The sequence below is a fragment of the Heptranchias perlo genome, chromosome 28 (assembly GCF_035084215.1).
Source record: "Heptranchias perlo isolate sHepPer1 chromosome 28, sHepPer1.hap1, whole genome shotgun sequence".
In the NCBI taxonomy this organism is placed as follows: Eukaryota; Metazoa; Chordata; class Chondrichthyes; order Hexanchiformes; family Hexanchidae; genus Heptranchias; species Heptranchias perlo.
In genome coordinates this window covers 5697218-5723865 of record NC_090352.1, presented here as the reverse complement: position 1 = coordinate 5723865, position 26648 = coordinate 5697218, and the positions used below count along the sequence as shown (strand labels likewise).

At 46.3% G+C, this 26648-nt stretch overlaps 1 long non-coding RNA gene across 1 annotated transcript; it reads left to right on the top strand.

Moving 5' to 3' along the window:
* The first annotated feature begins 2751 nt into the window (after nt 1-2751).
* LOC137299244 (uncharacterized) lies at nt 2752-17523 on the top strand. Its single transcript, XR_010957851.1, has 3 exons — nt 2752-2948; nt 7591-7640; nt 16821-17523. It is a non-coding gene; the product is annotated as an uncharacterized lncRNA (long non-coding RNA).
* Nucleotides 17524-26648: the final 9125 nt, after the last annotated feature.

Genomic DNA, 26648 nt, shown 5'->3' with positions numbered 1-26648 from the left:
AGTGCCCCACTAGTCACAGTCTGCCAACCTGAAAAAGATCCGTTTATTCCTACTCTCTGTTTTCTGTCTGTTAACCAATTCTTAATCCATGTCAGTATATCACCCCTAATTCCTTGTGCTCTAACTTTGTTCACCAATCTCCTGTGTGGGACCTTATCGAAAGCCTTCTGAAAATCCAAATACACCACAACCACTAGTTCCCCCTTATCTATTCTACTAGTTACATCCTCAAAGAACTCCGTTAGGTTTGTCAAACATGATTTCCCTTTCATAAATCCATGTTGACACTGCCTAATCCTATTATTATTTTCTAAGTGTCCTGTTATCACATCCTTTATAATAGATTCTCGTATTTTCTGATTACTGATGTCAGGCTAACTGGTCTGTAGTTCCCTGTTTTCTCTTCTTTCTTAAATAATTTCTTAAATAATTAGGCTTATCTTGTTTCTTTCTGGTAAAAGTAGGCTGATCTAGCACGTGATAGGTTGGGTTTAAACTTTCTTGCCTCTGTGCTTGAGGAAAGCGCTATTGTCAGGTAAAGCATGAGTCAGCAGGACTCGAAGTCTCCTCTTGACAATAAATGTCAGAGTTTATGTTGGAAGAGTGCTCCTTTCCATGACCTGACACTTAATTTTAATACATTAATTCTGAATCTCTCTCGTTTCTGACCCGCAGATTTGATAAGTGAGAGCAAACCATCATCTCCTTCCCTTTGTACTGGAATTCTTTGGGCTAATTTTTTTTTTACACAGGTATTCATAGGGTCTATTTTCCATGTGCCATTGCAAGGGCACAAGAGTGGAATGGGCATGGGTGGGCGGGGGTTGAGAAATTAAGCAGAAGTCAATCCTGCCCGATCTTTACCCATTGTGCACCATGAACAAAACTCCAGTCGTTTCTTAAGGTGGGCCCAAGGAATTTTTGCTAAAAATAGGCAAGAGCTTCATTTAAATATGTTCATGTATTGTAATAGGATGCGTATTAGCACATGTGCAATTTTCCGTGATTCTCTTTGGGAAGATGCTGCTGGAGACACCCGTTTTATTTGCCCCTAGTTTTATTATAGTTTATTTTTACACATTAACACATTTTTGTAATACAAAATTGTGCCAAGTTCCCTCACAATTAGCCTTTGCGTTCCCAGGAGCCCAGATGGAGGTCCTCATTATATACAATTAGTTGCTTCATTAACTACCGGCTGTTCCATATACCACAAAGAACAGCCATCTTGATACTAACTGCTGTTATGGGACTTCAAAGTTTGCACTTAATTTTGTAAAGACTTAATTGTGAGTTTCCCCTTTGATTACAGGAATCCCTTCTTGTATTTATATGCTCCTCTCCCATAACCTGATTAAAGAAGGACAGAAATACTTTCAGTGCTATGTACTTACCCGTTGACTATCTCTGCCACTTGCGTTGAGTCCTGGCAGGTTCAGCAAGCCTCCCAGGGCCGAGCAGTTTTTTTTAGCATGTAGAGCGTCATATGGAAAATAACAGTAATATTACATTATTAAAGCTGCTGCACTATCAGAAGCTGCTTTACTGATGTAATATTACTAAATTAGCTACCCAAATTGTCCTGAATTTAATTGGGGATGGGGAGGGTCTCCTTAGGTATTAGCCATGGTTCAGTTGGTAGCATTCTTTGCCCCTGAGTCAGAAGGTTGTGGGTTTGAGTCCCACTCCAGAGACTTGAGCACGTAATCTAGACTAACACTCCCATTGCAGTACCGAGGGAGTGCTGCACTGTCGGAGTTGCTGTCTTTCCGATGAGAGGTTAAACCGAGGCCCCGTCTGCCTCCTCAGGTGGACGTCAAAGATCCCATGGCACTATTTCGAAGACCAGGGGAGTTCTCCCCGGTGTCTTGACCAATATCTATCTCTCAACCAACATCACTGACATAGATTATCTGGCCATTATCTCATTGCTGTTTGTGGGATCTTGCTGTGTGCAAATTGGCTGCTGTGTTTTCTACATTACAACAATTCAGTTCAAAAGTACTTAACTGGCTCAAAAGTGCTTTGGGCATCCTGCGGGCAGGAAAGGCTCTATAGAAATGGAAGTATTTCAAATATTTATTTTTTCCTGATCTCCTTTGGCGGGAATTCAACAACAACAACTTGCATTTATTTAGTGCGTTTAACATAGTAAAACATCCCAAGGCTCTTTACAAGAGCGTAATCAGACAAAAAATTGACACCGAGCTAAAGAAGGAGACATTGGGACAGGTGACCAAATGCTTGGACAAAGAGTAGGTTTTAAGCAGCGTCCTAAAGGAGGAGGAGAGAGGCGGAGAGGATTAGGGAGGGAATTCGGTGAAACGCCCAGAGAAGCGGCATTAATTCCACTTTTTTTCTAGCGAAGATATTCTTTCCATCATTTTTTCCCTTATTTTTCTAACTTCAATATCTTTCACTTCCCTGGTTTCCCTTTGCTATTCCATCTCTCCCCTCCCCGCCCCCCGCCCCCACCACCATCAAGGAGAAATCTGCAGGGCTAAGGTAGGGTTACATTATAAGTGCGATCTTATGACTCTTGGACGCATACATCAATGTCAAAACCAGAACAAGGTCGACTGAGAAATGACTCAATGGCAATCTCAAAGGATTTTTAAAATTTTTTTTATTCGTTCACGGGATGTGGGCGTCGCTGGCAAGGCCGGCATTTATTGCCCATCCCTAATTGCCCTTGAGAAGGTGGTGGTGAGCTGCCTTCTTGAACCACTGCAGTCCGTGTGGTGACGGTTCTCCCGCAGTGCTGTTAGGAAGGGAGTTCCAGGATTTTGACCCAGCGACAATGAAGGAACGGCGATATATTTCCAAGTCGGGATGGTGTGTGACTTGGAGGGGAACGTGCAGGTGGTGTTGTTCCCATGTGCCTGCTGCCCTTGTCCTTCTAGGTGGTAGAGGTCGCGGGTTTGGGAGGTGCTGTCGAAGAAGCCTTGGTGAGTTGCTGCAGTGCATCCTGTGGATGGTGCACACTGCAGCCACTGTGCGCCGGTGGTGAAGGGAGTGAATGTTTAGAGTGGTGGATGGGGTGCCAATCAAGCGGGCTGCTTTATCTTGGATGGTGTCGAGCTTCTTGAGTGTTGTTGGAGCTGCACTCATCCAGGCAAGTGGAGAGTATTCCATCACACTCCTGACTTGTGCCTTGTAGATGGTGGAAAGGCTTTGGGGAGTCAGGAGGTGAGTCACTCGCCGCAGAATACCCAGCCTCTGACCTGCTCTCGTAGCCACAGTATTTATATGGCTGGTCCAGTTATGTTTCTGGTCAATGGTGACCCCCAGGATGTTGATGGTGGGGGATTCGGCGATGGTAATGCCGTTGAATGGTTAGACTCTCTCTTGTTGGAGATGGTCATTGCCTGGCACTTATCTGGCGCGAATGTTACTTGCCACTTATCAGCCCAAGCCTGGATGTTGTCCAGGTCTTGCTGCATGCGGGCTCGGACTGCTTCGTTATCTGAGGGGTTGCAAATGGAACTGAACACTGTGCAGTCATCAGCGAACATCCCCATTTCTGACCTTATGATGGAGGGAAGGTCATTGATGAAGCAGCTGAAGATCGGACCAAATGCTGGAATATGGGATTAGAGTAGACAGGGCTTGATGGCCGGCGCGGACGCGATGGGCCGAAGGGCCTCTATCCGTGCTGTATGACTCTATGGTTGGGCCAAGGACACTGCCCTGAGGAACTCCTGCAGCAATGCCCTGGGGCTGAGATGATTGGCCTCCAACAACCACAACCATCTTCCTTTGTGCCAGGTATGACTCCAGCCACTGGAGAGTTTTCCCCCTGATTCCCATTGACTTCAATTTTACTAGGGCTCCTTGTTGCCACACTCGGTCAAATGCTGCCTTGATGTCAAGGGCAATCACTCTCACCTCACCTCTGGAATTCAGCTCTTTTGACCATGTTTGGACCAAGGCTGTAATGAGGTCTGGAGCCGAGTGGTCCTGGCGGAACCCAAACTGAGCATCGGTGAGCAGGTTATTGGTGAGTAAGTGCCGCTTGATAGCACTGTCGACGACACCTTCCATCACTTTGCTGATGATTGAGAGTAGACTGCTGGGGCGGTAATTGGCCGGATTGGATTTGTCCTGCTTTTTGTGGACAGGACATACCTGGGCAATTTTCCACATTGTTGGGTAGATGCCAGTGTTGTAGCTGTACTGGAACAGCTTGGCTAGAGGCACAGCTAGTTCTGGAGCACAAGTCTTCAGCTGGGATGTTGTCGGGGCCCATAGCCTTTGCTGTATCCAGTGCACTCAGCCGTTTCTTGATATCACGTGGAGTGAATCGAATTGGCCGTAGACTGGCTTCCACGATGGTGGGGATATCGGGAGGAGGCTGAGATGGATCATCCACTCGGCACTTCTGGCTGAAGATGGTTGCAAACGCTTCAGCCTTGTCTTTTGCACTCACGTGCTGGACTCCGCCATCATTGAGAATGGGGATGTTTGCAGAGCCTCCTCCTCCTGTTAGCTGTTTAATTGTCCACCACCATTCACGACTGGATGTGGCAGGACTGCAGAGCTTTGATCTGATCCGTTGGTTGTGGAATCGCTTAGCTCTGTCTATAGCATGTCGCTTCCGCTGTTTAGCATGCATGTAGTCCTGAGTTGTAGCTTCACCAGGTTGGCACCTCATTTTTAGGTACGCCTGGTGCTGCTCCTGGCATGCTCGTCTACACTCCTCATTGAACCAGGGTTGATCCCCTGGCTTGTTGGTAATGGTAGAGTGAGGAATATGCTGGGCCATGAGGTTACAGATTGTGCTGGAATGCAATTCTGCTGCTGCTGATGGCCCACAGTACCTCATGGATGCCCAGTTTTGAGCTGCTAGATCTGTTCTGAATCTATCCCATTTAGCACGGTGGTAGTGCCACACAACACGTTGGATGGTGTCCTCAGTGCGAAGACGGGACTTCATCTCCACGAGGACTGTGTGGTGGTCATTCCTACCAATACTGTCATGGACAGATGCATTTGCGACAGGTAGATTGGTGAGGACGAGGTCAAGTAAGTTTTTCCCTCACCACCTGCTGTAGGCCCAGTCTAGCAGCTATGTCCTTCAGGACTCGGCCAGCTCGGTCAGTAGTGGTGCTACCGAGCCACTCTTGGTGATGGACATTGAAGTCCCCCACCCAGAGTACATTCTGTGCCCTTGCTACCCTCAGTGCTTCCTTCAAGTGGTGCTCAACATGGAGGAGGACTGATTCATCAGCTGAGGGAGGACGGTAGGTGGTAATCAGCAGGAGGTTTCCTTGCCCATGTTTGACCTGATGCCATGAGATCCAGAGTCAATGTTGAGGACTCCCAGGGCCACTCCCTCCTGACTGTATATCACTGTACCGCCACCTCTGGTGGGTCTGTCCTGCCGGTGGGACAGGACATACCCAGGGATGGTGATGGAAGAGTTTGGGACGTTGGCTGAAAGGTATGATTCTGTGAGTATGGCTATGTCAGGCTGTTGCTTGACTCGTCTGTGGGACAGCTCTCCCAATTTTGGCACAAGTCCCCAGATGTTAGTAAGGATCGACTGGGTCGACTGGGCTTGGTGTTTTGCCATTGTCATATCCGGTGCCTCGTGGTCCGATGCCGGGTGGTCCGTCCGGTTTTATTCTTTTTATGACTTTTCGTAGCGAGATTTTACAACTGAGTGGCTTGCTAGGCCATTTCAGAGGGCAATTAAGAATCAACCACATTGCTGTGGGTCTGGAGTCACATATAGGCCAGACCGGGTAAGGACGGCAGGTTTCCTTTCCTCAAGGACATTAGTGAACCAGATGGGTTTTTACAACAATCCGGTAGTTTCATGGCCATCATTATTGATACTAGTATTTTAATTCCAGATTTTTATTTAATTAATTGATTGAATTTAAATTCGCCAGCTGCCGTGGCAGGATTTGAACTCATGACTCTGGATTTTAATCCAGGCCTCTGGATTACTGGCCCAGTAACATAACCACTATGCTACCGTACCTCTCTTTATAAGACTTGTCTGCAGAATTGTCATTGGAAATAGTTTCCTTATTCAGGATGCACCAAATCATACCTACAATTTATGTTATCTCACCAATGTGTCATGTGGAATTTATTTCATGTGCAACCGGAATTATTTTTTTTTTGCATAGAATTTACAGCACAGAAACAGGCCATTCGGCCCAACAGGTCCATGTTGGTGTTTATGTTCCACGCGAGCTTCCTCTGTCCCTACTTCATCTAATTCTATCCGCATATCCTTCTATTCCTTTCTCCCTCATGTGTTTATCTAGCTTTCCCTTAAATGTATCTATGCCATTCGCCTCAACTACTCCTTGTGGTAGCGAGTTCCACATTCTAACCACTCTCTGGATAAAGAAGTTTCTCCTGAATTCCCTATTGGATTTATTAGTGACTATCTTATATTTATGGCCCCTGGTTCTGGACTCCCCCGCAAGTGGAAACATTTTCTCTACATCTACCCTTCTGTCAGCAGTCATGAAAACAAAAATTCACAGAGCTCTAGCTGTAACCATAGCAACACATACCTGCACTACTTGGTAGTGATCCCCTCTGCTGAAGAAAATACGCTGACATACTCAAACCAAAATTTCACAACTAAATCCCTAATGGTTGAATACTGTGTTCATTCCATTCATTCCTGATGTGCCCCATCATGTTCTCCTCTGCAGAGCTGAAAGCCAACAAAAGACATGCTAAGACCTGTGAAAGTGAAAGCCTAAGTCAGTCACTCACAGTTCTGTCTACACATACCTAACCAAACATCCCAGTACATATAAAGACAGTGCAGGCCCATTTCTACCCAGTTCTCACCGTGTCAAGTACCAGAACACTGTTCCTGTTTACATTATCTGCTCATTAGGTGTAGCTGTGGCGCATTTTGGAGATTTCTGTATTTTATCTTACATAATGTCAGATATTCAGGGAAAATCCAATTTATAAATTGGCTACAGCTGGCTGTGAATCCGGAAGGATCCCTTGGCAGAATATTCGACGGGAAACATCTGGCTTAAATATGGCTTGCGTTTGTTTCATTGTCTTTGTTTAGAAACTAATGAAGTAAAAAAATTTGCTTGGTAGCAAGACCAGTTTATTCAGAACGATAATTCATACGGATTGACAGACAGACTTGGTCCACAGACAAAATCATAACTGGGAGGTCTACCAAGAGACAAATTACATCTTATTCAAAGGTCCTGTTGTTTATATGACTCTGTAAAGAATATATTCTAAAAGGGTATATTAATCCCTTATGGACAGAGTCTAATTTTATTTTAAATTATTCTGCTGATTCAGTATTATTTTAACCTGTAAATAAATTTGACTAAATAATCTTGCCTGTGCACATTGATCTGATCACCTAAGGGGTCATTTTAACCCCCAGGGCAGGTGGGGGGGGGGGTAAAAATAAAAAAACGGGAAACCCGACCCCAACCCACTTCCAACCCTCCCACTTTAGCAGAGGGGGGGGTCGAGGATTGGGCAACCAACCTGCTCTCAGGAAGTGGGTTGGTCATTATAGTATTTTAAGAAGGTGGCATGCCTCCATTTTAACTCAAGGTTTATTTTTAACACCTGCAGGCCAGGATTCCCAGCAGATGAAAAGAGGTGAGAAGGACCAGATCCTTGAGGTAAGTGCCTTTATTGCACTGCTTGTGGGCCAGGAGGAGCAGGAGTGTCCGACCCCCCGGGATGTCCGACTTCCCCCTCCCTGTGATCGTACCCCCGTGATCCATACCCCGAAGACCCCCATCTCTCCCCGACCCCCCTGATCCAAACCCCAAAGACCCCCATCACTACCCGACCTCCTGATCCAAACCCCAAAGACCCCCATCACTACCCGACCTCCTGATCCAAACCCTAAAGACCCCCATCTCTCCCCGACCCCCTGATCCAAACCCCAAAGACCCCCATCACTACCCGACCTCCTGATCCAAACCCCAAAGACCCCCATCTCTCCCCGACCCCCCGATCCAAACCCCAAAGACCCCCATCACTACCCGACCTCCTGATCCAAACCCCAAAGACCCCCATCTCTCCCCGACCCCCCGATCCAAACCCCAAAGACCCCCATCTCTCCCCGACCCCCCGATCCAAACCCCAAAGACCCCCATCACTACCCGACCTCCTGATCCAAACCCCAAAGACCCCCATCTCTCCCCGACCCCCCGATCCAAACCCCAAAGACCCCCATCACTACCCGACCTCCTGATCCAAACCCCAAAGACCCCCATCTCTCCCCAACCCCCCGATCCAAACCCCGAAGACCCCGATCTCTCCCCGACTCCCCCAATCCATACCCCAAAGACCCCCATCACTACCCGACCTCCTGATCCAAACCCTAAAGACCCCCATCTCTCCCCGACCCCCCCGATCCAAACCCCAAAGACCCCCATCACTACCCGACCCCCCCGATCCAAACCCCAAAGACCCCCATTTCTCCCCAACCCCCCTGATCCAAACCCCAAAGATCCCCATCTCTCCCCAACCCCCCTGATCCAAACCCCAAAGGCTCCGATCTCTCCCCAACCCCCCTGATCCAAACCCCAAAGACCCCCATCTCTCCCCGACCCCCTGATCCAAACCCCAAAGACACCCATCTCTACCCGACCCCCTTTGATCCAAACCCCAAAGACCCCCATCTCTCCCCAACCCCCCTGATCCAAACCCCAAAGACCCCCATCTCTCCCCAACCCCCCTGATCCAAACCCCAAAGGCTCCGATCTCTCCCCAACCCCTGATCTAAACCCTGAAGATCCCGATCGCTTCCTGGCTGTCGGGCGTGAAACCTGTTGAAAAAATTTTAAATGGGTCCTACCGCCAAAATCGGCAGGACCTGCGGGGAAACCTTATTTCCGTGTTTCCTGTCCGTAAATCCTCCCCCCTCCAACCCTCTCTTCCCGCCTCAGAGTTAATACCCAGCCTCTAGTGTTTTCTGCTCTTTGGAAGGTACACGTTGGAGAGCATCTCAAGTATTCTCCAGTGATTGATGCACTGTGATGAGACATTAATTAAACCTGGGCACACTAACCCATACATGGCACAAAGTGCCGGTCCTGGTTATGTTCGATCTGCTTCTGGAAACTGCCTTCAGGAAGTAAATACAAGAGAAAAGTGTTGGGAAACATCCAGAACTGTAACGTTAGCTTTCTGCCCTGCATGGCCTTTTCTCCTTTCACAGATTCTTAGCTTCTTTTAGTGATGGTGTATTTTGTAAATGGTATGAAATTGAATGTGTACAATGCTCAGTCACCCGGTGGCGGTTAGCATGAATTCACACTACAACTATAGCTGCAAAGTGGTTTCACTTGCAGTTATTGTGGAGCCTGAATCCCCAGTCAGTGCCTGATCAGACAATGGAACAAAGTGAAGTGACACCCTAGAGGAAAGAATCTCACTCCACTTTGCTTCAGAGTCAGTTCGGGCTATCAAATTTGATTGTATTCCAAGTTTAGCATTGGTGTGAAGTGGTTTCAGTTTTGCACTCATACTAAATTTGTGGAGCGTGAATGCACAGTAAAAGAGTGCACAATGGCTTTTAAAACAATTGAAGTTACATCCCTCACAGTAAACCATGGGATATTTGTCAATCACAGTGAGTGACACACAGGCTTTTCATAGAGTTATGGAAGCACAAAGGGTTGGCTGCCATGTTATAGGCCCATCTTACCCGCAGCCCCACTGTAGCTGTTCCCCTCCCCCTCGCGCCCCAGCCAAAGGGTCTCTGGATATATCAACACACTTATTGACTACGTGCTGCCCAAACCTCACCCACCATCATTACCCCGAGAACTCCTTTGCTCACCCAGCCCAGTTGGCCAAAGCTCCCCTCGACCAAGGAAAGAGTCTGGCCCCATCAAAGCTCATTAGGCAGCGTACCCAAGACAAATGGAACTAAGGAAGATTCTCGATGTTTATATCTGACTGTACCATGTGATGTAACCTGTAATACACCAGAATGCACGTAATCAAGCTTTGCTGAGTTCATTTAAAAAATGACTGGCTAAGTGCGAACAGCATTGACTGCACATTCAGGTCTTTAAACCAGTGCTTGCATAATCATTAGTGAACATGTTGGGGGTAATTTTGACTTTACGATAGTGTAATCTGGGCAATATCGAATCAGTCGCCCGTTATACATCTCTCCTGGCTGAAGTCAATGGAACTATAAACGGGGGAGATGTATAGTGGGCGGCTGATTCACCCCTTGCTATTGCTGAGGCGAGGTGTAAGGAGCTGCAATGTTTGATATACACCGCCTTCAGGTCACGCTGAGGGTGGAGCGTGGTACTAGTGAGACAACAGGGGAAACAAGTGGCAGGCTGTGTAATCTGATGGATGTATAATGTCACTCCTGTAAAATTAGAAAATGCACAAACTCTGTGCATTTATCATGTAATGGGGGCCTCATGATGACAGCTACATTTCTGAAACAAAATCAATTGAAGCTGCAGCTTACAAGATTGATGCTTTGTGGAAGCTATATTATGTCGGCAGCAATGGGAAATCTGGGTTTTTAATAGGACAGCCTCCCAGGAACGATTACTGAATTCATTATTGTCGAAACATTTCTTGAACATATTATTATCTTATATAATGTTGCTGTGAAGCTGTGATCCAAGCTTTAGAACCTGTAGCGTTATCTGCCATAAAGGAATTCACTCAGCATAAAATATTTAGTTAATAGGAATACAGATAAGAGATTAGTATAGAATTATAAAGGTATGTTTTTCGCTTTTATAAAGAAAACATTTGATTATTTTGATATTCTAACAGCTCCCATTCAAAGGGGCATTTTCCTCCCATCAAATTCATGAAACATCAGTTCAATAGTGGGAGCAGCTAATTATGACTCACCAGAAGCAACACTAGGCCTGATTTTAACTCCACCACACCCCCCACCACCAAAAAGGCAGAAACGGTGAGGGTGGGGGATCGCGCTGCATTCCCGATGTGACCCCGCCTCCCCCTGCTGTCCCCTGCACTGGAACGGGTAGGCCAAGGGCCCACCAGATATTGGGCCTCGGGCCTCATTTGCATCAGGCTGGAGAGCTAGTGACTGCCCTTGACATCAAGGCAGCATTTGACTGAGTGTGGCACTAAGGAGCCAGAGTAAAATTGAAGTCAATGGGAATCAGGGGGAAAACTCTCCAATGGTTGGAGTCATACCGAGCACAAAGGAAGATGGTAGTGGTTGTTGGAGGCCAATCATCTCAGCCCCAGGACATTGCTGCAGGAGTTCCTCAGGGCAGTGTCCTAGGCCCAACCATCTTCAGCTGCTTCATCAGTGACCTTCCCTCCATCATGAGATCAGAAATGGGGATGTTCGCTGGTGATTGCACAGTGTTCAGTTCCATTCGCAACCCCTCAAATAATGAAGCAGTCCGAGCCTGCATGCAGCAAGACCTGGACAACATCCAGGCTTGGGCTCATAAGTGGCAAGTAACATTCGCCCCAGACAAGTGCCAGGCAATGACCATCTCCAACAAGAGAGAGTCTAACCACCTCCCCTTGACATTCAGCGGCATTACCATCGCCGAATCCCCCACCATCAACATCCTGGGGGTCACCATTGACCAGAAACTGAACTGGACCAGCCATCTAAATACTGTGGCTACAACAGCAGGTCAGAGGCTGGGGATTCTGCGGCGAGTGACTCACCTCCTGACTCCCCAAAGCCTTTCCACCATCTACAAGGCACAAGTCAGGAGTGTGATGGAATACTCTCCACTTGCCTGGATGAGTGCAGCTCCAACAACACTCAAGAAGCTCGACACCATCCAGGATAAAGCAGCCCACTTAATTGGCACCCCATCCACCACCCTAAACATTCACTCCCTTCACCACCGGCGCACAGTGGCTGCAGTGTGTACCATCCACAGGATGCACTGCAGCAACTGGCCAAGGCTTCTTCGACAGCACCTCCCAAACCCATGACCTCCACCACCTAGAAGGACAAGAGCAGCAGGTACATGGGAACAACACCACCTGTACATTCCCCTCCAAGTCACACACCATCCCGACTTGGAAATATATCGCCGTTCCTACATCGTCGCTGGGTCAATATCCTGGAACTCCCTTCCTAACAGCACTGTGGGAGAACCTTCACCACACGGACTGCAGCGGTTCAAGAAGGCGGCTCACCACCACCTTCTCGAGGGCAATTAGGGATAGGCAATAAATGCCGGCCTTTCCAGCGACGCCCACATCCCATGAACGAATAAAAAAAAAGCTGTGGACACCTGCTGGGCAGCTCGCCCCAGAGGAGAACACGGGGCCAATGCGTCACCAGCAGAGGCCCTCAGGTAGGCCTTGGGAGAAGGGTGGGGTGACCGGGAGAGAGGGGGTGAGTGGGAGAGGATACATTCGGGAGAGGGGGCGATCGAAAGAGGGGAGCAAGCAGGGGAGGGGGTCGATTAGTGGCCGGCAACGGCTTACCTGGTTTGTAATGTGGAGCATTCCTGCTCCTCCTGGCTCCACATTCAGGTAAGTACTTTTTAAAAACTTGCCAGTTAAGGGTTGCGGCCTGCAGCGGTCCCTTTAAGGACCGCCTGTTAGGCTGCATGATGCCATCTGCATTCAGGCCAAACCAATTTGGTAAAGGAGGGATCATTCAGGCGATAGGCCCCTTATTTACATATGCAAAGGGTCTAATGCCTGTTTCAGGTGCAGACCCTGGACGCTTCTTTTGATGCCTATACCAAAATGGCAGGAGGCACACTTCATGCTCAGAATGTGCACGCGCGCGCGCACCACCCGCCATATTGGACGCTTTGGCCCCCGTTTTAGGCCTGTGAAACGGCCACTGGAACCTGACTCCATCCTTAGGAGGTGGATAAAATGAACACCTTATCTTACAATGTTGGAGAAGGCAGGAGACAGGTCCCAGTGATTACTACGCTGTCACAGTGTATACGTTTGGACACTCTTGGCTGTTTAGTTATGGAAATAGGCTTTCGGACAATTCTCAATAGGTATTCAAAGATCCACTTCTGTAGGTATTCTCTCTCTCCTTCTCTCTATCATGCACTTGTTAACTGTAAATTCATTCATTGGCATCAATGAATATTTCATTCATCTCTTAAAAAAAAGACACTTAACTTCACCTCCTATGTATGTCAACCTTCTCCACATGAAGAGAGCTGTACTTGGCAGCTGTAAGTTCACTCAGTTGAGTGTATGAGCTCTTATGGGGTGTCGGTGTGGGTGAGGGATATTACCACTGGGGCAAGGGTCGAGAAGGGGTGTCTGATTGGGAGCTCAGGACATACTTTTTTGTTTTTATTCCCACGTGCATAACAGTACATTTCTTAACATAGACGTTTATCACAGAATCTTCAAATTTTATAACACAGAGAGGAGCTGTTTAGACCCACTGCGAGGGGAGTTATAACTTCCCCGCTCCTCCGCCTGGCAAAATTTGGCAGAGGGCATTAAAAAGGAATGGGTCGATTACCCACTCCTTTCCTGCTCTGTGGGGATTTTAACGCCACTGTTTTTAGCAGCAGATGAGGTGCCCACCTAAATTGGGGGAGGGGGAGCCGCATACATGTATGCAAATCATGTTAATGAGGCCCGAAAATGAAAATAGCTCGGGCCTGAAACTTATGGCAGCAGCTGGAGTTTCTCACATGCCCCGCCCCCTCACCTGCCTAAATCCCGCTCCGGGTTAAAGTCCACCCTAATGTGCCTGTGCCGGCTCTCTGGAAAGACACCTGACACTTACTCCCAGTTAAAATCGGGGCTAAAGGCCCTGAAATTCCATGGGGCTACCACCTTAACTTTGGTGGAAGACCAGAGGAAACCCCAGAGAAATGGGGTAGGAGGCTGAAAACAGCCAATTCTCTGGGTTTCTGCCAATCTCCCTTCGATCTTCTGGTGAGAGGTCAGTGTTAGTCCCATGGAATTTTGGGGCCATATTGTTTGAGAAACCAGTTTCCTCCTAACATAGCTTTTCGGGTTTTGAAATTTGTTTTATTGTTGCAAGGTCTACCTCTTTAGCTCCCAAATCACCCTCAGGCTGCAGGATACCAAGAATTGTTATTTTATTTTGCACTGTTCCCCATTTTCCTCCCTGCCTTCATTGTTCTATGTGACCTAGAGGCAGTTGCATGACCTGCTCCCACCACCACTATTCCGAACCAACTGGCAAAGGTGCTTGAGAGCAACTGAAGGACAATCCTCCTGGTAGCCATCTCCTCCCTCAGTAGAGGCAGAGAAGGAAGGCAAGAAAACACAAGCCTACTCTTCTAGGTCTAAGAGTCCTGGTTCTCTTATAGATATAATGCCAACTTAAACATATGGAAAGCTACATCCTGTAACACCATCATTTTCTGATAGCATCTCACACTGTGCCCCATACTATGTGCCAGAGTTGACAGTGTCATACATATCATATTATGTGCAAGTCCAGTGACTTAGTCTGATTCCATTGTAGCACCACAACTCAGAGAGCTCTTAAGATTCAATTTTTCAGCTCAGTTCTATTAAAAAAAACAAATGCATGGGCTGTTTTATTGCACACTCAACGTTAAAACCCTTCATAACTTCTCAGAATGGGCTGTAGCGAGTTGATATAAGAATCCAAGCATTCAACATTACCCAGTTGACTTCTGGTTAGCTGGGTAGCTACAGATATCAGGAATTCTTGTAATTTTTCCTCTTCCTGTGTGATGACTGAAAAGTCCCATAACTGTCAAGAAAGCAGAAGGCCCACTAAATCAACTCACCTTATTGGATTTCAAACTAAAAAGATAAAAGATAAAACTTGCATTTATATATCGCTTTAGGACATCCCAAAGCACTTTATAGCCAATGAAGTACTTTTTGAAGTGTAGTCGCTGTTGTAATGTAGGAAATTCGGCAGCCAATTTGCACACAGCAAGGTCCCACAATCAGCAATGTGATAATGACCAGATAATTTGTTTTTTAATGATGTTGGTTGAGGGATAAGTATTGGCCAAGACTCCAGGGAGAACTCCCCTGCTCTTCTTCGATCTTTTATATCCACTTGAGAGGGCAGATGGGGCCTTAGTTTAACGTCTCATCTGAAAGACGGCACCTCTGACAATGCAGCATTCCCTCAGTACTGCACTGGAGTGTCAGCCTCGATTATGTGCTCAAGTCTCTGGGATGGGGCTTTTCACCCACAACCTTCTGCCTCAAAGACGAGGTTGCTAATACTGAGCCACGGCTGACACCTAGACACATTAATAATGGCATCTCACCTTCTAGGCAGCAAAATGCAATACTTAAACCCCTTGATAGCACATTGTTCCTAATCAGTAACATTAACCCGAGGAAATCATAAACCACCGCCTAAATAAAAAGAAATCTGTGCATTTAATTAAGCTTACACAAAGCCAAGCCAAAGTAAAATTCCACTTGCAGCTTATTTTTGAACAACTATCAATGGCAGTACTTTCGCAATTTAAGGGGGAATATTATGGAGATGGCGAGAGGTTCTCTCAATATATTGTTGCTCAGTGGTAGCACCCTCGACTGAGTCAAAAGGTTGTGGGTACAAATCCCACTCCAGAGACTTGAACATAAAATCTACGTTGACACTTCAGTGCAGTACTGAGGGAATGCTGCACTGTTGGTGGTGCCGTCTTTCGGATGAGAAGTTAAACTGAGGCACTGTCTGCCCTCCCAGGTGGATGTAAAAGATCTAATGGTACTATTCAAAGAAGAGCAGGGGAGCTCTCCCGGTGTCCTGGCCAACATTTATCCCTCAACCAACACCTGAAACAGATTATCTGGTCATTTATTTCATTGCTGTTTGAGGGACCTTGCTGTGTGCAAATTGACTTCTGCGTTTCCTACATTACAACAATGACTCTTCTTCAAAAGTACTTTGTTGGCTGTAAAGAGCTTTGGGGTGTCCTGAGGCCGTGAAAGGCGCTAAATAAATGCAAGTCTTTCTAATATTCCTCTTCAATAGCCTTCAATCAAGAAGGTACTCAGAATTTTGCTAGGAATTTAGCTTGTGGTCAGAACATGAAGGACACTGGAGCTATGGCAAATGGCCACCGCAGTGTGCAACCACGTCCATCGTGAGATACATTTCTTGGACCACTTCCCATTGTGGCAGAAGTTATTAGGCAGCCTCACAAAAAGGGAATATATTTTTCACACCCACAACCAGGCAAAGCTGCCAGCTGTGGAACTCTTTAGCAAGACGGTCAGCACCTGCCTCATTAATAAAATTTTGTTTGCGTCAAAGCCTGTGCCTGGTGCTCAGCACACAAATCCTTCACTTTCATTGGGATTACCTCAGAACCTGGCCCCAGCATTGTGTTTGAAACCTGCGACATTTGTCATAGAAATTTTGGGAAACTGGGTAAAAGCAACAGTCATAAATAGAGATGAGATCACGTGCCTGATATCATATAGTCAAGTCAGGGACTCACTACTGGGTTTTCAATGAATAAAGAATCTTGTGGCATTATGAGTAATGCTAGCTGGACTTCTGGTCTAGTTTATCATCACTCTGCTAGATTACCTGTCAAGGTTTTACTGTGCTCCCATGTCCTGATTGCACCTTTCTCCAGCTGACACTTCCCCCCCATCTCTACTTTTACTCTGTTTTCTTGTATATTTCCACAGAAATACAAACTGACCAAGAAAAAAAACATTAGAGAAACAATCAAAATATTCCCGTATTGTATGCTTTTTTTTAGTTTTAATCAAAGATCACATAACGATAGCTGTACAGATTATAATCGACTGCAAATTCTTGTGTTTATTTCACAAGAGTAATTAAAACTCTTTACATCTGTGTTTATATATCATATTTCTCTGCACATTAGGGATATTACAGAATGGTGCAAAAGACTTTGGAAACGGAAGAGGAACAAGTCATGATTCAAGTTGGACCCAATGACATAAGAAGAATTAGAATTACAATTCCTGGTTACAAAATCTTGAGGATGGATAGAACTGGAAAGAAGGAAGGAGTTAATCACTGATTTCATTCCAGCGCTAGAACATAGGAATGAACATAAGAACATAAGAAATAGGAGCAGGAGTAGGCCAATCTGCCCTTCGAGCCTGCTCCGCCATTTAATAAGATCATGGCTGATCTGATCCTAACCTCAAATCTAAATTCATGTCCAATTTCCTGCCCGCTCCCCAAACCAGGAAACCAGGAATGGTGCAAATATTGAACCTATTTGGTAAAGTTAATGGATTAGAAGAGAACTGTCACCCTGTTAGGAGTATATTTTAAACAGCTGAACGGTGGACAGACGATAGAGGAATTGATATGCAGACAAATTGGAGAAACTTGTTACTCTGTTGGGAATATATTTCAAACAGCTGAATGGTCGAAAGGAGATAGAGGAACAGATATGTAGACATATTCGAGTAAAACGGAGGAACAATGAAGCAAAATAATGAATGGTTTTAATCATCCAGAAATAAACTAAGAGTAAAGTAAGTGACAAAGAAAGGAGGAGTTTCTACAATGTGTCCAGGACTGCTTTCTAGATCAATACAAGGGAAAAGCAGTCCTGGATTGAGTTCTTGGAAATAAAGTACGGCAAGTGGGTAATGTAAGAATAGGGGAACATCTAGGAAACAGAAACCATAACTTAATTAGGTTCAATATTAAAACTGGAGCGCAGAGGGAACACTGCTTGACTGGAAAAATTCATTTTAAATTGGATAAAAAAGAAAACTGGCCCAAATAAATGGAAAGAAAATTGGCAAATAAGACAGCGCACAAACAATGGGTAACATTCAAACTGGCGATGATTTAGGGACAGACCTAAATATATTCCCACAAAAAATAAAAATGGTGCAGCAAAAGCTGGAGTCCCTTGGATGAGTAGAGAAATTAAAATTAAAATGAGACTTAAAAAAGGAGGCATGTGACAAATCGAGGACTACAATACAAAAGAAAATAAAGCTGAATATAAAAAATATAGAGGGGAAGCAAAAGAGGAGATTGGTAAGGTGTTATGATGGAAGACTGATCGACAACATAAATAGAAATAGTATAGGATTTTATAAACGGGTAAAAAGTTTTTTAAAAAGTTAATGCAAGAGTAATGGCGGAGATACTGGGCCCAATATTAGGAGGGCGGCGGGTTTGCAGCGCGGGGTCGAGTGGGCGTGTGGGTAACGCGCCCAGTGAAATCAGTCTGCTCCGCACACAATCGCAGCTTAATTGCAGCCACTTACCTGTGCTTCCGGGTTTCGCGCTGGAAAGCTGCGCAGCGGGCGGACTGCGCATGCACAGCATGGGCTGTCAGCTGGAGGAGCTCTATTTAAAGGGGCAGTCCTCCACTGACTGATGCTGCAGAAAATAGGAAAAATTACAGCATGGAGCAGCCCAGGGGGAAGGCTGCTCCCAGGTTTAATGATGCCTCACTCCAGGTATTATTGGATGGGGTGAGGAGGAGGGGGAGGACAGAGATCTTCCCCCCGGCGGGCGGGAGGAAGCGGCCTGCCTCTGCCACCAAGAAGGCCTGGCTCGAGATGGCAGAGGAGGTCACCTGCACCACCAACATATCGCGCACCTGCATACAGTGCAGGAGGCGCTTCAATGACCTCAGTAGGTCAGCCGAAGTGAGTACACTTACTCATTCCCCTACACTCCGTCTGCCACATCACCGCCCCCACCCCACATCTCCTTCTGCACTGCCAACACTACTCTGTCACATCACCCCTCACACCCACTCAAAGCTCATCCTCATCTTACCTGCACTTACTCACCTCGCCAGTACTCATCCCGCCACTACCACTCAACCCAATCCTCATACAATCTCATGGCTCTATCTCATACTCACCCTCTCGTGCATCTCTTTCACGGCTAGCCTCACTCAACCTGCCACTACCTGTGCTGCAGCCACAGGGCATGCATCACATATGTGCAGTAGGCAGCGTAAGGCAAACATGTCGTGAGCACGAAGGGGATGCACAAGGGTGTTTGAGGGTTTGTCATGGTTTTTACTTATATTTAATTTCGGATCAACTCACATTACATATTATATTGGCATCACTAATGCCACGTCTTTGCGAATCTTCTGGCTTGTGCAATAATGTCCTTTCCTGAGGATCACAATGAAGACCCACAACTGATGCCACCCATTGTTTCACTGCAGAGTGGGTGTAGGTGTATTTGCAGGGATCTTTTGTGCAGACGACTGAGAGACGTCGGCGATGTCCCCGGTGGCACCCTGGAAGGATGCGGAGGAGAAGTTGTTGAGGGCAGTGGTGACTTTGACAGTGACAGGTAAGAAGATGGTGCTCGGGAGGCTGCAGATGTCCACGACTACATGTCGAGTGACTCTGAGCCTCCGTGTGCACTGTCTGTAGACCCTGTGGCGAGGGTAGTGCCTTCTGCGATGCATCTCTCTCTGTGGTTGCCCTCCCTCCTGCTGTGCAGGTGGATGTGTCACAGCACTGTGTTGTGGAGCTCCACGTGTCAGAGGTGGACAGCGTGGCCAGCGAGGCTGGTGATGCTGTTCGTCCTCCGAGGAGGTCATGGCTGCAGCTACGGCGTTCCCCCATCCGGAAGATGTACATTTGAGGGGGTCCGCAAGGTAGGTAAATGTGTCTGGACACCGGGGTAAGTGTGCAAGTTTGTGAATTTTATTGTTAGTGGGAGGGTGGTGGAGGCCAAACTTTGTCCAAAGTGACAGAGTGGCCTCCTGCAATGAGTGAGGGTCTTCCCCCCACACCTGTCAAATGGACCTTTGCAGATGCCACAGGCTGGTGGCTGCAACACGTCCATTTCAACTGGGAGTGTTTCCCCCAGTACGGGAAATAGTCCCAGTTGTTTGCAAAATCCCAGCCCTCCTAAAATATCAGGTCAATCAGGTCTCTAAACGACCTGAAATACCTAAATAATTACTTTAAGTAGCACCCCGTCGGCTTTAATTGCCGGCGGGAGTCCCACATGCGGGGGCTGCGCGCGCATGTCAGCGCGTCACTGGGGAACCCGGAAGTGGGCGGGTTGGAGTCAGGCTCCGGACCCGCCCCGGGAATCCCTGATTTTCGCAGCCCCCCCGCCACGAACGCATCCACTCGGGGGTGCGAAAATGGAGCCCACTAACTGAGTACTTTGCTTTAGTTTCCACAGAAAAATGTGATAGGGGGAATTAAAAGGAGGAGCTGAAGCAATTAAATAGGATAAATGTAGATAAGGAAGTAGTACCGGAAAAAATTGTGGAACTCAAAGTGGAAAAGGTCCTGGCGGTGTACATCCCAGGAAATAGCAGAGGCTCCGACCACAATCTTGCAAGCATCCTTTGATATGGAAGTTGTGCCAGAGGACTGGAGGGATGCCAGTGTAACACCTCTGTTCAAAAGGGGAGAAAGGAATAAACCAGGTAACTATACACCGGTCAGCTTAACATCGGCAGTAGGCAACCTACTAGAGGCCATAATACAGGAGAAAATTGATAACCTAGAAAGGCAAGGGTTAACTAAGGACAGCCAACATGGATTTGTAAAAGGCAAGTTGGAGTGTGTGTATATTGATTTACAAAAGGTGTTTGATAAGGCCTAGGGGAATTAAAGCACACTATTAAAGGGAGTGTGGAGGCATGGATAGACAGATGGTTAAAGGACTAAAAACAGGGAGTAGTGGTTTATGGATGTTTTTGACATTAGAGGGATTTACAAAGAGCTACACCCCCCTTGGGGTCCAGTTTTGGCATTCTCTGTTCTCAATAAATGACGCGGGTTATGGGGCACAGTGTCAACATTTGTAGAAGGCACAAAAATATGGAGGGTGGTTAACTGATGTGACTTCAGGAAGACACAGGCACATGAGTAGATTGGGCAGCTAGATGTCAAATAAAATTTAATGGTGGAGGAATGTGAGGTTATATATTTTGGGAGGAAGAATAAGGAGAGGAATTATGATTTAAATAGTAAAGCTTTAAAGGGAATAGAGGAGCAGAGAGATTAAGGAGATCAGATGCACAAATCTTTAACAGTGGGAGGGCAAGATGATAAAGCTGTTAAAATGGGATCCCTGGGTTTTATAAATAGGGGTACAGAGGACAAAAGCAAAGAGCTGATGCCAAACCAATGCAAGTCATTGGTTAGGCTGCAGTTAGAATGTTGGAGCCAAAAATCTACAGGAACCCAAGCCCATGACCTTGCCAAAATATCTGGGGTCAGGAGGAGGTTCCTTCATTATCCGCCCTCTATGGGTGCAGCGTGCTTGGGAGGAACAGGTGACTTTTGACCTATGGTTCCCAAAGTTCTCCACCACTGGGGCTTTTCCTCACCTCATGTCCGGGTCTGTTGTAGACGAATTGATAGAGATTGATTGCCATGATTAGTCAACAAATCCATTATCATTATATTATGTGACTACCAGGATGGTAGAAGGCAAACTAGATGGACCTTGGGCTTTTTTCATCCAGCAATTCCTATGCTGCTATGTCTCAGGTGCCCACTAGATGAAAGGAGATGGATAATGCAGTGAAAACCAGCCATTTGTGGCCCTGCCGGGGTCACCAATACAGCAGGGCTTTTTTCCTAAAGGTTCAATTCCCTGACAGTGCAGGAATTTTCTTTGGGGTCCAGGCCTAGTCCTCTAGGTGGATGTTACACCTGCCTGTACACCTCATTGAGCCTGGTGTTCCAGCAGCTCAGCGTAACCTAGGCCAAGGGTGAGGAAATTTCAAGAAGGGAATTCCATTCCACTGGTCACCCCTCCCCTTTTAAATCATTCGGAAAATATGAAAGCAAAGAGAGGGCATGAAAAAATATTGGCAAGTAAAAACAAGAGGATAACTAGGGAAAGAGTAGGGCCTATTAGAGACCAAAAAGGTAACCTATGTGTGGAGGCGGAAGATGTTGGTAAGGTTCTTAATGAATACTTTGCATCTGACTTCACAAAAGAGAGGGGCGATGCAGACATTGTAGTTAAGAAGGAGGAATGTGAAATATTGGATGGAATAAATATAGTGAGAGAGGAAGTATTAAGGGGATTAGCATCTTTGAAAGTAGATAAATCACCAGGCCCGGATGAAATGTATCCCAGTCTATTAAAAGAAGCAAGGGAGGAAATATCCAAGGCTCTGACCATCATTTTCTAATCCTCACTGGATACAGGTGTGGAGCCGGGAGATTGGAGAACTGCTAATGTTGTACCGTTGTTTAAAAAGGGAGCGAGGGATAGGCCGAGTAATTACAGGCCAGTCAGTCTAACCTCGGTGGTGGGCAAATTATTGGAATCAATTCTGAGGGACAGGATAAACCGTCACTTAGAAAGGCATGGAGTAATCAAGGACAGTCAGCATGGATTTGTTAAGGGAAGGTTGTGTCTGACTAACTTGATTGAATTTTTTGAGGCGGTAACAAGGAGGGTCAGTGAGAGTAGCTCTTTTGATGTAGTCTACATGGATTTTAGCAAGGCTTTTGACAAGGTCCCACATGGCAGACTGGTCAAAAAAGTACAAGCCCATGGGAAAGTGGCAAATCGGATCCAAAATTGGCTCAGTGGCAGGAAGCAAAGGGTAACGGTCAACAGGTGTTTTTGTGACTGGGAGGTTGTTTCCAGTGCAAGGCTCAATTCTAGGCCGCTTGCTTTTTGAGGTATATATTAATGATTTGGACTTAAATGTAGGGGGCATGATTAAGAAGTTTGCAGATGATACAAAAATTGGCCATGTGGTTGATAGTGAGGAGGAAAACTGTAGACTGCAGGAAGATATCAATGGACTGGTCAGGTGGGCAGAAAAGTGGCAAATGGAATTCAATCCGGAGAAGTGTGAGGTAATGCATTTGGGGAGGGCAAACAAGGCAAGGGAGTACACAATAAATGGGAGGATACTGAAAGGTGTAGAGGAAGTGAGGGACCTTGGAGTACATGTCCACAGATCCCTGAAGGTAGCAGGACAGATAGATAAGGTGGTTAAGAAGGCATATGGAATACTTTCCTTTATTAGCCAAGGCATAGAATATAGGAGCAGGGAGGTTATGCTAGAACTGTATAAAACACTAGTTAGGCCACAGCTTGAGTACTGTATACAGTTCTGGTCACCACATTACAGGAAGGATGTAATTGTGCTAGAGAGGGTATAGAGGAGATTTACGAGGATGTTGCAAGGACTGGAGAATTTTAGCTATGAGGAACGATTGGATAGTCTGGGGTTGTTTTCTTTGGAACAGAGGAGGCTGAGAGGTGATTTAATTGAGGAATACAAAATTATGAGGGGCCTAGATAGAGTGGATAGGAAGGATCTATTTCCCTTAGCAGAGAGGTCAATAACCAGGAGGCATAGATTTAAAATAATTGGTAGAAGGATTAGAGGGGAGCTGAGGAGGAATTTTTTCACCCAGAAGGTGGTGGGGGTCTGGAACTCACTGCCTGAAAGGGTGGTAGAGGCAGAAACCCTCAGCTCATTTAAAAAGCACCTGGATGTGCACCAGAAGTGCTGTAACCTACAGGGCTATGGACCAAGTGCTGGAAAGTGGGATTAGGCTGGGAGGCTCATTTTCAGCCGGCACGGACACGATGGACAGAATGGCCTCCTTCTGTGCCGTAAATGTTCTATGATTCTATGATTCTAAATCAAGGGTCATGTTTGGAGGTTCTGCCCCAAACAGGCCCCTCTCCCAGAAACTTCGAGCGGGGACTGAAACCCAGAATTTCTGTGTGCTGGCTCAATTCCTGGCCCTTCCACTGCATTCCTAACAGACCTGTATCTGGCGTACATCGGTTGGGGGGTGGGAGGGGAGGAACCTTTTCGTACCCATTGGCCCCGATTTTCAAATAAAATGGCGGGTGCGTTGGGGGTGGGGGGGGCTGCGAAAATCGGGAAATTCCCGAGCGGGTGAGGAAGCCGGCCCCAACTCACCGACTTCCGGGTTTCCCACAGACGCACCCATCTGCGCGCTTCCTGGATGCAGAAGTCCCACCAGCATGGGCAGCTTTCCCATGGCTTCCGATTCACGGCTGGTGATCAGGCAAAAAATAAAAGAAATAAATTGAATAAAAAACCATTGCACAAAGTTAAAAATTAAAATAAACCTACCTTTCCACCGATGTCACCTGCAACCTCCTGCTCCGATGTCCAATGTCTCCCTCTCTGATGTCCCTCTCAGCCCCCGATGCCTCCCTCTCCGTGTTCCTCTCAGCCCCTGATGTCTCCCCCTCCCCCCCCAATCTCCACCTCACCTCACCCCGATTCCCCCTCTCGCCCCCCCCCCGATCTCCCTCTCTCCACCCCCAATCTTCCCCCCCCCCACCCCACCCCGATCTTCAGTGCCCTCTACTCTCTGTTCCAGCGCTGGTTGACGTCTCTCTCTCTCTCTTTCTCTCCCCCCCACCTTGGTGTTGCAGCTCCTGGCGGCAGTCAGCCTGGCAATCAGGCTGGCTGCTGGGCACGAAACCCGGAAACAACTTTAATCACCATCAATCGCGTCGGAAAAGGTAAGTTTTCTTTATTCGGGTTTGCCATGTGCACCTTCATCACCCTCCCCACCCCGCTGCCATCCCGCCACCCTTTAAAATTGAGCCCATTGTGTCCAGTTTTGGGACATCTTATTTTAGGAAGGATGGCAAGGCCACGTACAGAAAGCAGATTCACTAAGAATTGACCACTGATGGGCGGCTTTAGTTACGAGGAAAGATGAGATAAACTGAGGCTCTTTTCATCAGAACAAGGAAGATACGATAGAGGTGTTCAAAATTAATCGGGGATTTGATCTGGGAAAATTGGGAAAAACTATTTCCAATGGTTGGTGTGTCAGTAACTAGAGGGCATAAATTTAAGGTCATTGCCAGAATAATGAACAGGTGGGTTAAGAGAAACTTCTTTTCTGCAGAGAGTTGTTAAGACATTGAATGTCCCACCAAAAACAATGGTAAAAGCTGAATATATAATAGCTTCAAATATTTGAAAAAGAAAAACTCTAAATGTTATGGGGAAAGGGGAGGGGAATGGGACTAAGTGGAAATCTCTTTCAGAGAGCCAGCACAGGTGCAATGGGTAGAATGGCCTCTTTCTATGTACTAAAACTATGTGATTCTATGCCGGACTGGGCCTCAACAGCGATGTGATTTTAGACCTCTATGTAGTTTTAGATCCAGACCGGAGACCATGGTGCAAAATCTTATTGGCGACAAGCCAGGAAATTATAGGCCAATTAGTCTTATTTCAGCTGTTAGTAACCTACTGGAATCTTAAAATACAGGATGGAATCACTAAGTACTCGGTGAAACATAAGTTATTCAGGACCAGACAACACAGATTAATAAAGGGCAGGTTGTGCTTGGCCAACCATACACAATTCTTGGGGAGGATAAATGAAGGAAGTGGAGTGAATGCAGTTTACACGGATTTTCAAAAATGTATTTAAAGGAGTATCATGTAAGTGACTTATGACAAAGAAAATGGCACGTGGAATTCAAAGGATTGTCACCACCTAAATAGAGAGATGACTAGAGAGCAGAAAGCACAGTGTAGGGCTAAAGGAAAGTTTCTGGGGAGGGAAAGACATGGTGAATGGTGCTCCACAGTGACTGGTGTAAGAGGTGGCAACAGACGTAGTCAAGGCCATAAAAAAGAAACTGCATCTTTTGCTTTGTTTCTCGAGGCATAGGATACAAAAGCAAGGAGGTTACAGCTGCCAAGGCCCTAAGCTCTGGAATTCCTTCCCTAAACCTCTCTGCCTCTCTACCTCTCTCACCTCCTTTAAGACGCTCCTTAAAACCTACCTCTTTTGGTCACCTGTCCTAATATGTCCTTATGTGGCTCGGTGCCAAATTTTGTTTGATAATGCTCCTGTGAAATGCCTTGGGACATTTTACTATGTTAAAGGCACTACATAAATGCAAGTTGTTGTTGTTTTAAGAGATCTTAGTTATGCCACACTTGGAGTATTGTGCACTGATTAGGAAACCCATTGTAGGATGGATATAAAAGCAACGGGAATGTAAATTCACTAGGATGTTACCAGGGGTGAGGGGCACAGTTATGAAGAGGGACTTGAAAAGTTAGATCTTTTTACACTGGAGCGGAAAATGTTGACGGGTGATCTTCAGGGTTGTGAAGGGTTCTGATAGGGGTAAACAATAACAGTTTGAATTGGTCAGAAAGAGCAACGACAGGGCATAGATTTAAGATGATCACAAACAGAAAGGATTAAAAAACATTTTTTACCCAGAGGTTAGTTGGTATGTGGTATTCTCTGCCGTAATTCAAAGTCCATAAGCACTTTTAAAAGGGAATTAGGTAGTTCCTTGCAAAAGGGAAATATTAAAGGGTGTGAGTAAGCAGGCGAGTGGAATAGACTAGGAGGCTCATGCAGAAATATACTGGCACAAATTTAATGGGCTAAATGGCCTGTTTCTGTGCGGTAATTTTCTGTGATTATTTACATATTTTAGTAATGACATCCATACTGCATTACTGAAATTCTGACTAACACCTAGTATGATTATTAGTATTTATACATTATTTTTTGCTTTCTCACCACTTACTTGGACTCAGAATCTGAACAATGTCAGCAGGATGGAACTCTATGAATCTCTGGACTCCTGGACCCTCCAATAAACAGCTTGATTCTCAAGAGTCCCAGAGAGAGTCCTCAGTTTTACATATTTTTCCCAGTTAATTTTGTCAACCATTCTCATAGTTTCCATCGGCCCCATAAATCATGTAAAT